The 12,593-nt window shown below is 49.2% G+C and overlaps 1 protein-coding gene across 3 annotated transcripts in view; it reads right to left on the bottom strand.

Moving 5' to 3' along the window:
• Positions 1-12,593, bottom strand: part of SASH1 (SAM and SH3 domain containing 1) — a 220,481-nt gene that overhangs the window by 172,318 nt on the left and 35,570 nt on the right. The gene's annotated exons all lie outside the window — the stretch shown is intronic.

Genomic DNA, 12,593 nt, shown 5'->3' with positions numbered 1-12,593 from the left:
TATCCCGCCCACACAGCAGAGCCTGGCAAGCTCCCTGGGGTGTATTTGATATGCCAAAAACAGTAACAACAAGTCTCAAAATGGAGATGTTACTGGTGCCCGCTCGAGCAAACTGATGAACAACAGGATGACAGTACTACAGTGCTACATATATATATATGATATAATATGTATATACCATATAAAATATCTATCAATATATATATAAAGTACTCACAAAAATCAGATCAACAAAAAAATTCAAAAACCCTATTAAAACTGGGAAGAGATAGACACTTCTCAGGTGGATGGCCAGTAGAAACATGAAAAACACTCAGCACTAATTATAATCAGAGAAATCCAAATCAAGATGACAATGAGATGCCATTTCACAGTGAGAAGGGCACAAACCAAAGTAGAAGGAACAGACACTGAAGCAGTCATCTATAGCAGGCAGGGAGTTTGCCTTGCACACAGCCAATCCAGATTTGGTCCCTAGCACCCCCTATGTTCCCCTGATCCCACCAGGAGTGATCCCTGAGTACAGAGCCAGGAGTACACCCCGAGCATCACCGGGTGTGGCCCAACCTGTTTCCCTCACCCCTCACCCTCCTTTCCCCCCCCCACCACCAGAATCAAAACCAAAAATAGAAAATAGTAGGAACAATCTGTGTTGGAGGGAATGTGGTGAAAAGTCCTGGCCCACTTCTTCATTTGTTATTTTTAAAGAACTATAAGCACAGAAAAACAAATGAAAAACAACAATTAAAAAAAAATGTTTCATTTATCGTGAGCTTCATTTACTGTGAGCCCAGTGCTCTCCATTAGGTGCCTGCCTGAGTCCACAGAACCGGGTTCAGGACACTTGCCTTGAATGTGGCTGACACAAGCTTGACCCCCGGCACCACATGGTCCCCTGATGCTTCCAGGAGTGACCCCAGAGCACAGAGCTAGGAGTAAGCCCCAAGCATGGCAGGTGGGCCCCCCCAAACCTCAATAAAAACACAAAACCGGTAAGAGCTAAACCTGGGAACATGCCTGAGCTAACGTGATTCCTTCCCTTCATTCTGTCTGTCTATCTGTCTGTCTGGTATGACAGACAGAGGGAAGGATCCTGTACACACTTACTGTCCAGTTTCCCGGCAGGGAATCCTATGGATTGGGATGGGGAGGTGCTGAGGGAACCCTGAGCGAGGGTGGGTCCAGCCAGGCCTGCCCTCGCTCTCAGGCCAGCAGGAAAGGCAGCTGCAGGCAGTAGAACCACACTTGGGTGCCAGGCAGCCAAACAGCACCAAGACCGCACTCCTGAGGCTAAGCCTTGCCTGGACCACAGCCTCAGCAAGAAAAATCTACAAACTCAAAGCAGCCTCCCGGCCCCGGGGTTAAGACACTGGCCTCGCATGTGGTTAACCCCAGTTCAATCCCTAGCACCGAACAGGGTCCCTGAGCACCGAGCCAGGAGTGGCCCCTGAGCACCATCTGGTATGGCCCCAAGACAAGACAAGACAAAAGAAATTGAGCACCTCCTCTTTCATTTAGCCTGAAGTGCCTGCACCCAGCCACCAAAGTGACGGCGGGAGATCACAACAGCCCCCCTCCCCTGAGCATCCTCCCAGGCCACCCACGCCTCCTACAAACTTGCCAGCCTGGCCCCCGGGATCCCTCTGTCTCTGCACCCCAACTGCAGCCCGCTGAGAGAGGGGCTGCAGCCGGCAACCTCAGAGGCTCAGAGAAGTCAGGGAGCAACTTGCAGTCCTCCCAACCTGGGTTTCCCCTTCGGGCTGGCCTCTCTACTCTGCGCTGCAGGAACTGATGGAAAGCTCTAGAAAACATGGTAGGAAAGAACCAAGTGAAAGAGCGGCAACCCGGAAGGAGAACCGAGCGCTGGGCAGAAGCACCCATACAGTTCTGAAGACACGGGAAGTGGGGTTACCTCGAGCATCCGGGTCTCTGTCCTTGGTCCTCCTAGGACGGATGCTCCCCTCCTGGGGAAACAAAGTGCTCTCCAGGGCACTTGCCAAAAACCTGCTGTGTTCTTAGCCCCTCCTCCAGCTCCAGTCAAGGAGGACCAACGACTTCCCGGAGTGACTTGAAGGTAGGTTGGTTGCTACCGTGCCCGGGGGCACATGGGGGCCCAGCAGTGCTGGGGGCAGTACCAGGGCCTTACACGGGCAAGGCATGTGTGCTACCCCTTGAGCCCAATCCCTGAGAACCCAGTTTCAAAGCTATCACCCTGATCTATTCCCCCACAGCAACTGGGGCCCTCGGACTTCTTACAGCTGTAAACTGGAGAATGTGATGCTATCTTCTTCCAGAAACTTCTGCCTTCATCCTCCCCTTTAGAAGATGAAACATACCTGGCCCCTTTGCCCTCATACAACATCTCCATCTCCAATCCCTTGACTGAACCTGTGAGCGCCAATCTTCATTTTCACATTCCTCTGGGCTGCTGTCTTTTTTTCTGCTTAGGGGACCAGGTGGAGCCAGAGAACTCAGGTGCCTGACGGTAAAGCTTGGGCTGGGTCCAGCCCTCTGAGCTCTCTCCCCAACTCCTGGCTGCTGTTCTTTCTTTTCTTTTTTTCTGCGTTTTGGGTCACATCCGCTGATACACAGGGGTTACTCCTGGATTTGCACTCAGGAATTACTCCTGGTGGTGCTCAGGGGACCATATGGGATGCGGGGAATCGAACCTGGGTCAGCCACGTGCAAGGCAAATGCCCTCCCCACTGTGCTATTGCTCCAACCCCATGGCTGCTGTTCTTAATGGAAACTAAACCCTCCCGTCTCCCCACCTTATTCACAATTGCACAGCACAAGCCCCGAACACTCCGATCTGAAGCCAATCATGATTTCTTGAGACTCCAAAGTGACCAACTTCCCTGTCCATAAATTGTACCACTTATCACAACTACTGCTTTCTTGGAAAATCAAGACCACCACTCACCCCACACAGAAATAATACGAGACATACATAGCCTTGTTCAAATTACATTTTCCTTTGTCTCTTCTCTCTCACATATCCCCAGCATAAGGATTCTTCAGTTCTCGTTTCCAAATTTGGCATCAAAACTTTTTCTACCAGAGCAAAAGTGTTCTCTGAGTATTCCTCCTGCCCAGGGACTCAGGACTCCCCGGTGATTGGGGGGTCGGGAATGAATACCTCTGGCATGGGAGGCAGAAGGCAGCTGTTCAAGTCAGTTCAGGCCCAAAACAGCAACTTTTCACGCCCAGCAACAGGCAGCGAGAGTCACTCCTACTATTTATGGGCAGCGTGGCACAGCTGCCCATAAATTTTCCCACGTCACTTTCCAGATGTGCACTAAGTCCCCATTACTGCCACTTTCATCAGTCTGGATGATTTAAATGCCAGGAGAGGCACAGGGAGAAATGCATGTGCCTGCTGGCCTGAGAGACAGTGCCGGGGAAGCAGGGTTTGAGCGGGGCTCCACCCCCAGCATCACTTCTGGTCCCCTGAGCATCACTGGGTGTGGCCCCAGAGCCACAACAAAAAAGGCTCTTTCTTTTAAAAGTAGGTCTTGAAGGGGCCAGATAGTACAGAAAGGAAAATGAGGGACTGGAGGGATAGTACAAATGGCAGGGGGCTTGCCTTGCATGCAGCTGACCCAGGTACAGCTACTGCCTGCCCCCCTCTACATACCCCCTGCTCCACACTCCATATGACTCCTGAGCCCATCAGGAGGGAACCATGAGTGCAGAGCCAGGGATAAACCAAAACAAATTCATTTTTTAAAAAGGGAGATGCTTGCAAGGCATGCAGCTGACGCATTTCATCCCTGATACTGTATGTGGTCCTCTGAGCACTACCAGGGATCATTCCTGAGCACAGAGCCAGGAATAGCCTGAGAGCACCGCTGAGCATCAGCTAAACCCCTAAACCCCGTACACATCCCACCTCCCCCCTCCAAAGAAAGATCTTGAACCAGAGAGGCAGCCCAACGGGCTGGAGAGCATGCTTTACAGGCTATCAGGCAGCCCAACGAGCTGGAGAGCATGCTTTGCAGGCTATCAGGTTTGATTCTCAGCACACCACATGCCTCACACACACAAACACACACACACACACACACACACACACACACACACACACAAACCCACCATCTTTTGCCTCCCCTGAACACAGAGACAGGAGTAGCCCCTGTGTCTTGCCTGGTATAATCCAAAATAAATAAAGAGGACAACATAGGTTTTGTCTGCCATCCCCAGAGAAAGAATTCCTTTTCTTCCCAAGCAAATGGACTCAATGAACCACAGAATGATTTTCCTCATCTACTCAAAATCCGTGCACTCTCTAGAACTATCTAGAAGACTCTGCATCATTTCTATCCAATTTGCTCCTTTTGTTTTTGCCTTGCTGTTTGGGCCACACCCAGTAGTGCCCAGGGAACCATGAGATTGTGTGTGTGTGTGTGTGTGTGTGTGTGTATGGGGAGGGGGGGCACAGTACCTCCAGTATTCAATGCATGAGTTCCAGCCCGTTAAGCTTTCTCCCTAGCCCCTATCTGACTCATTCTTTTTACTTGAGATAGTACAGCCCTATGCAGTGAAAATATTTAATTTCTACAAGAAGCATTTGCAACACGAGTGTGTGGGAAATTAAAATAATACAGAGCTGATATTTCAACAATACCACACCTAGTTAGCATATTTTCCTTCTGAAATGAGCAGCTTATATCTTGACTCAACAATGCACAAGGTAATGGCCCACTGATGAGGCAAAGTAAACTTCTACCCAGGGTATGACCTGAAACCATGTCAACCGTTGTCATAATAAATATTATTATTAAAATTCTGACAGAGGTGCTGGAGAGATGGTACAACAGGTAGGGTGCTTGCTTTACACAGGGCTGAGTGGGGTTTGATTCCTGTTGTTCCACAAGGTCCCCCTGGACCATATTGCCAGCTGTACTTTCTAAGCACACAGCCAAGAGTATGCCCTGAGCATTGCTGGGTGTGGCCCAAAAAACCAAAAAGATAAAATACTGATCCTGAGGCCCAAAAAAGCAATGTCTTGCAAGTGGAGAACCCAGGTTTGATCCCTGGCACCACACACACACACACACACACACACACACACACACACACACTTAAAATAATTAATGAAATACTGAAACTGATGTCTTGCCATAATAAATTAAATACTGAAACTGATTCTTTTTAACATGTCATACATTTCTCCAACCCTAGAGTTTATTGCTTGCCTAATTGGTTTCGTTTCTTCTCTTCCTTCTGCAGTTCTCATACATTATGCTTAACCAATGAATGCAAGTTTAAGAACTATTTCCTCAAAAGAATCTTTTGAAGTCAATTGCGCAAGCTTGTGTCATGCCCAATCTTTTCACGAGAACTTTCCCAATCCCTGTCATATAAAAAAAAAAAAAAGAAGAAGAAATACATGCAAATTCAAGTTCACTTTCCTTTCCCGGTTATAGAAGCATGTCTGAGCATCTATCCATATCACCCTATCACTTGATGCTTCAACCTGCAGCCCCATTCCTTCCTGGGAAAATGTGAGATCTTCCCCGGAAGCCATAGAATGCATTCAGACCAAGTACCCAGCTTTTACTCAGACAGCATAAAAAATACAGAGATAAGGGACCCTGCACTTCCGATCAGGTAGACAGCTGATGCAATGAAGGACAGAATAAGAAACGGTTTGTGTTGTCTCGACCACTGGTGTAACAGGATTTCTGCTATTCATCCCACTGTACCTTTGTCTATGGAAAATGTGAAAGCTGGAAGTGCTATGAAAACAGAAGGCATTTGTACCATCACTTTTGTTACTTTTACTCTCCTCTTCCCCCAGATGTCATCTCATGTTATAGAATATCTTCAGGGGCTTAAAGGGAGAGGAAGAAAAAGGAGGGTAAAAAATACTTGTCTGGAAACACCAGGAGACACAATGCTATCCTAGAGTTCTATGCAGATTGCATGCAAATGAATGCAAATGAGCATGTGGTCCTGCTATTTTATGTCACTATAAAGACAGCCCCAAGGGAAAACTCAGTGTGCTGTTCTGAATGCCCAAAGTTGAAGGGAAGGAAGAACAGATTCCCCACTCCCTTATGGGGCACCTTTGCCTTTTCCGTCCCTAACAATAAGCACATATATGAAATGTTTTATGTGCTATAAATCATAGGCTATTTACATAGGCTTTAAAAGTTCCCATTTCCATTAGTCCCTGATGTTTTAGGAGTGGGATGGAATATACACACAGGGCCCCCATAGGCTGAATCCACTTCAAAAAAATCACTGCAACACACAGTGAAGGCAGGTTAATTTTTTTATTTTTTATTTTTTTGCTTTTTGGGCCACACCCAGAGATGCTCAGCAGTTACTCCTGGTACTCTGAACTCAGAAATTACTCCTGGAGGTGCTCGGGGAACCATGTGGGATGCTGGGTTGGCCGCGTGCAAGGCAAACGCCCTACCCGCTGTGCTATTGCTCCAGCCCCAGGTTAATTTCTTGAGTGACATTATGATGTCTTTTCATTCTACAATAGTTGTGTAAAGATTCTGAGGTTATAAACACTTTCTGCAACCTTCCAGGTGAAACTGCTACCATCAGAAAAGACTTTAGCATGAAATTTGCTTCTATGTGGATGGAGAGTAAGTATCACGCTGAGTGAAATGAGTCAGAGGGAAAAGGATAGACATAGAATGTCTCACACAATTGCAGGATATAAAAATATATAGTACAAGATATTACCCAAAGACAATAAAAATGAGGGCCAGGAGGACTGGCCCGTGGAGGAAGAGGGTCACAAAAGCGGAGGGAGGGGAACATTGACTGAAACAATCATGTACAACTTTGTAACTGCGTATCTCACAGCGATTCAATTTTTTAAGCGCTGTAGCACTGTCATCCCATTGTTCATCGATTTGCTCGAGCGAGCACCAGTAATGTCTCCATTGTGACACTTATTGTTACTGTTTTTGGCATATCGAATACACCACGGGTAGCTTGCCAGGCTCTGCCGTGCAGGCGGGATACTCTCGGTAGCTTGCCGGGCTCTCTGAGAGGGACAGAGGAATCGAACTCGGGTCGGCCGCATGCAAGGCAAATGCCCTACCTGCGGTCTTAATTCTGGTTGCCATGTTCAGCCTCACTGACTGTGGACTGTGTCCATTCACACCAGCTTACCAGCCCTTCCCACCACCCATGCACATGGTCTCAGTGATCTCAGGCACAGCCTCACTCACAGCATTTCTGCAGATGTCTGAGTGGAATTCAGTGTCTCAGGGAAACACTTTTGCACATAAAAACCAGAAACACACACTCCAGGGACTGATTAGGTCATGCTGATGTGAGGGAGGGCTTCTGGGGCACACCCACGAGGCAGGTGGCTGGCAGGCTGATTTCACATCTCACCCCCGCCTCTCCAGAAACACCCAGAACTCCCCAGGGCCTATGTCTAATTCTTGCCGTGGCAAATGTCATCTTGAGCCCGGGCCCCAACTACTGTGCGTCCCGGACTCCAGTTAACAGAAACCCTGCTCTGGAGGGGCTGGGGAGATAGCACAGTGGGTAAGGTGTCTGCTGGGCATGCGGCCGACATAACTCCAATCCCCGGCACCACACAGGGTCCCCCAAGTCCTGATGGGAATGATTCCTGAGCTCAGACCCTGGAGTCAGCCCGGCTACACAGCGGAGTGTGGCCCCAAAAAACAGAAACAAAATTATACCTAGAGAACAGACAGATTTGGACAATAAGCTTAGCTTCCTCGGAATTGGAAGGTAAGGACTGTCTGAAAACCTGCAGGACTGTGCTGTGTTTTCTGTTTGTGTTTCTTTCTGTGATATAATTCACCAACAGCCATGACATCGGGGACGGGAAGGTAGTACAGGGTGTAGGCGCTTACCAGTAAGTGCACGCAGCCAACCCGCTTTAAACCCCAGCAACACGTGGTCCCTAGAGCATTGCCAGGAGTGATCCCTGAGCACAGAGACTAGAGGAGCTACCAAGCATTGTTGGTATAGTACAACTCCCCCACGAAAAACAGGAAAAAAGAGAAACATACGCTTCTTAAACATATACACAAAGGGGCCACGGCAGTAGTATAATGGGTAGGGTGTTTGCCTTGCACATGTCCAACCCGGGTTCAATCCCTGGCTTCCCATATGGGCCTCCGAGGACCTCCAGGAGTGATCCCTGAGCACAGAGCCAGGAGTAACCCCTAAGCATCGCCAGGTATAGCTCCAAAACTAAAAACAAGAACAAAACAAAGAAAGAGAAAAGGAAAAAAAATGCACACAAATGGACATTTAAATGGGGCCAGAACTGCAGTACACTGGTTAGGGCATTTGCCTTACATGTAGCCAACTTGGGTTTGATCCCTGAGCATCCCATATGCTCCCCCAAGTATCACCACCAGGAGTAATTCCTGAGCTCAGAGCCAAGAGTGCTCAGGGATTAGATGAGTATCCTGGATGTGATCCAAAAACCAGAAGAAAAAGAAGGTAATTTTAAATGAGATTTTAAAGAATAAACAAGTGTAACTGGAACCAGAGAGACAGCACAGACATTAAGACACTCGCCTTGAATGCAGCCACCCCTGGTTCTAACCCTGGTACCACAACATGGGTCCCCCAATGGGTTCCCCAAGCACAGTCGGGAACAGGACTGAGCCCTGAGCACCATCAGGGGTGGCCTAAGTCCCCCACTCCCCCACCCCACTCGATCAAGAGAAAATATAAACCCATGCTTTAAGGTGTTTCCTCTTCCCAGATGGATAAACTGCCATACTGGAGTTCTCTGTTGGGGACTTTCAAGTGAACACAGGGTCAGGCCAAAGGCACAGCATGGGGTTAAGGTGCCTGCCCTCCCTGCGGCCAGCCCAGCCGATGCCCTGAGCACAGAGCCAGAAGGAGGGAACCGCCCCCACCCCAGAAACAGATGGAAACAGAGAAGCCCGCCTGTGCTGGGTGGCTAAGGAAGGGGTGAAACCTCCCTACACACCGTGGCCCCTGGTCTAGAACGGGGCCAGAAATCACTCCAGGCTGGCCAGGCGGGCAGTAATCTAGGGAGCCGGGCATGGAGGGGCTGAGCCCACAGGACCACCAAGGCCATGAAGACCACCGGAAGCGTATCTGTCTCTCGCAGCCCCGACCTCCATGCCCTGGAGCACTTGGCCATGAACCTGCACGCACACGTGGCTCAGTTTTCCCCAAAACAAAGAACTGGCAGGACCTGGACTTCCCGCGGGCTCGCGAGTACCCCACGCTGCAAGTAAGGGGAGCCGGCAGAGCCCTGCCCTTTCGGGGGAGCTGCCACATGGCCCACCGCCTGCCACCAAGCTCTGGGTTTCAAAACATGGCTGTCGCCGACTCATTTCCGGCTTCCGAACTGAGTCAATGCTGACCCCTCGCCCCCCCCCTCCAAGAATCCCAAGATATATTTAGACCAGCATTTGTTTAACTGGCACAGCACAGCAAAGCACAGGACAGAATAGAAACTGTTGGCTTCAGGCCCATGAAAAAAAGGGTAATGTTTCAGCAGCATGTGCTTCCGCTAGGTATGTGTGCAACTGGGCAAAGAGATCTTCCAGCAAATCTGTGACCAGAAGTTGGAAAGTCACAGAATTTTTCCTTCCAGACGGCACCCCAAGAGTCCACCCCTAGAAGTCTAAAATAGAGTTCCCTGACTGTGGGTCACCCTTCACAACTCTCCCCCAAATGATGATGCTCCCTAAGGTTTACATACTCGCCTCTCTCTCTCTCTCTCTCTCTCTCTCTCCCCCTCTCTACCTGTCCTCTATCTCTCTCCCTCTCTTTCTCACCCTCTCTACCTGTCCCCTCTCTCTTTCTCTCTCTCTCTCCCTCTCCCCCTCTCTACCTGTCCCCCCCTCTCCCTCTCTCCCTCTCCCCGCTCTACCTGTCCTCTCTCTCTCCCCCTCTCTCTCTCCCCCTCTCTACCTGTCCTCTCTCTCCCCCTCTCCCTCTCCCCCTCTCTACCTGTCCTCTCTCTCTCTTTCTCTCTCTCCCTCTCCCTTTTCCCTCCCCCTCTCCACCTGTCCCCTCTCTCTCCCTCTCCCTCTCCCCCTCTCTCCCTCTCCCTCTCCCCCTCTCTTCCTGTCCCCCCTCTCTCTCCCTCCCTCTCTCTCTCTCCCTCTCCCTGCTCTACCTGTCCTCTCTCTCTCTCTCCCTCTCCCCCCTCTCTCCCTCTCCCTCTCCCTCTCCCCCTCTCTACCTGTCCCCCCCATCTCTTCCCTCCCTCCCTCTCTCCCTGTCCCCCTCTCCCTCTCCATCTTTTTCTTCTCCTGCTCAGTACAGTCTTGGGGGGATGGCTTCTGTGTTTGGAAGATTTTTTTTCTACCTCTCATCTTCTACCCTCAGGCCCAAGGCATCCCAGTTAGCATGGAAACAGCTTGCAATTTTTAATAATAAAAACTGTTACTTGCAAACACTTTTGTGCACCAACTAGTACTCCGTAATTATCTGTAAGGAAGGAATTTGAAAAGCTTGGTCTGAACAGGAAACCCCAGTTTCCTGGCCCTGGAGAGGAGGAGCTACAGTAAGACGGGATGGAAAGGGGCCTCCTCTGCTCCCTCAGGGGCACACATATGTTCCACCGTCTGTCCCATCATGTCAAGTACGAGGAAAAAAAATGATCAAGGCAGTACGTTTCCTCTTCAATCATCAAGACTTAACGGGACACTTTAGTAATTCAAATAGTACTTATTGAACATCTATGACTTCCCAGGTGCTGTAATAGGTACCAGGTCTACAATATGATACCAAGAAACAGCACTGTTTATTATTACTAAGCAGAGAAGCATAGCATGGGGAGGGAGAGATAAGATAGTACAGAAGGTGAGGGCTCTGCCTTGCAGTGACCAATCCTGGTTCCAATTCTGGCACTGCATATGGTTCTGAACTACCAGGGATCATTCCTGAGCAAAGAGCCCGGAATAATTCCTGAGTATCACCGGGTCTGGTCCCAAATAACACATTAATGAAATAAAATTTAAATTAGAGAAACAAGGTCTTTATTTTTAATATAGTTATGCGGTGACATCAGGGAAACCTGTGGAAGGATGGAACCAAATTATGCTTCATTCAAGGCCTTCTTGCCATGAAAGTCTCTGAAAGATCCAGTGTGTTGGGCCAGGCTAATAGGATCTCAAAGGGACCTTTCACAGGAACCCTCACAACTCAAAACTGCAAGGGAAAGACTGGAACGCTGACAGTTTGCTCTGCAAAGTTCAAGTATGGATTCACACCCAACGTGGACGTGTGGATTTAGCAGATGGCAAATGTAGACTGAACTCATTTCTCATTTCTAAACTGCCCTGAGCTTAATAGAGTCACAGATTTGGAAAGAACAGCAGAGCACGCTAGTTGGGTGGGAAGGCAGTCACAGTTCCAGGCCAAGAGCCACAGCCCGAGATGAGCATGAATCACACTCGATACTTTTCTCTGGCTGCCTTTGACACAGAAGCAAGGGGGTGAGGGGAGCATTTGGCCATTCGGGAGTTGGTTGGGGAAATTATGTGCTCAGTGATACTCTTTGCCTTTTGGAAATGAACATATTACCCTCAGAACAATGTTGAAATTTCTTGCTAGGCTGTTGAACCTTGTATGATATTTAGGTGTGCAGTGTATCAACAGCTCAGGGAGAGAGGCGGAAGAGCTGAGAATGCTCAGAGTCGTGACCTCAGACCAGTTCTGAAGACAAGTTAGACTGGAGTGGGACTTCGAAGGATCTGCGCGATCAAAACCAACAGCATTATCAATGAGTTGACTCAAGTCTTCTGGTTGATTCTGCCAAAAATTTAGTATTTTTTGTGAAAGGACTATAGGGGCTGAGAAGATGGTTCAAAGGACTGGAACACAACAAGCATTCCAAGCAGGAAGCCTGGGTATGACCCCTGGTCATGGAACTTAAGGAAGGAAGGAAGGAAGGAAGGAAGGAAGGAAGGAAGGAAGGAAGGAAGGAAGGAAGGAAGGAAGGAAGGAAGGAAGGAAGGAAGGAAGGAAGGAAGGAAGGGAGGAAGGAAGGAAGGGAGGAAGGACGGGCCTGATAATACAATTCACGTGGCTATAAATTGAGTCACGGATCAATCTCTGGAAGGTATGAATGCCACTCATCACTCTCCTCCCATATTAGGCCTGAGCTCTTCATCCCCCATAAGTTTTGCTCCTGATTTCAGTATTGCGGAGATGAGCAGCAACCCCATTCACCCATGCCCAACTCTCTGGAGCCTCTCAACTACCCCCCCAAGATCAGAACTCATGAAGTCTGATACGGTTAATAGGACATGTCCTACTATGACATCTCTTCCCCCAAGTCCCCAGTAGCTCCCCACTCTCCACCTGCCCGTGTGTCCCATCCCTGGCAAAGCCTGCTTATAGTCCTCTCACTTACCCCCCGGCCCATGTCCTCTCATTTACAATTTGCTCCATAACCCATGACCACTGTAACTTGCAAAATGTAAACCTTGAAAACTGTCAATGTCGTTCAGTGAAAACTTGACAAAGTCGGTCTGTTGCCTCCTATACAAGAGCCTTTTCATGGGAACTGGGGCCGCCTTTCGGCGCGGCTCCTCCTCCCCAGACCCGCGCCTGTTTAGGGCACATCAAACTGCTCGCGGCAG

The sequence above is a fragment of the Sorex araneus genome, chromosome 4 (genome assembly GCF_027595985.1).
Source record: "Sorex araneus isolate mSorAra2 chromosome 4, mSorAra2.pri, whole genome shotgun sequence".
NCBI classification, from domain to species: Eukaryota; Metazoa; Chordata; class Mammalia; order Eulipotyphla; family Soricidae; genus Sorex; species Sorex araneus.
The sequence above is the reverse complement of the archived record's forward strand: the minus strand, read 5'-3'. Positions and strand labels throughout refer to the sequence as shown.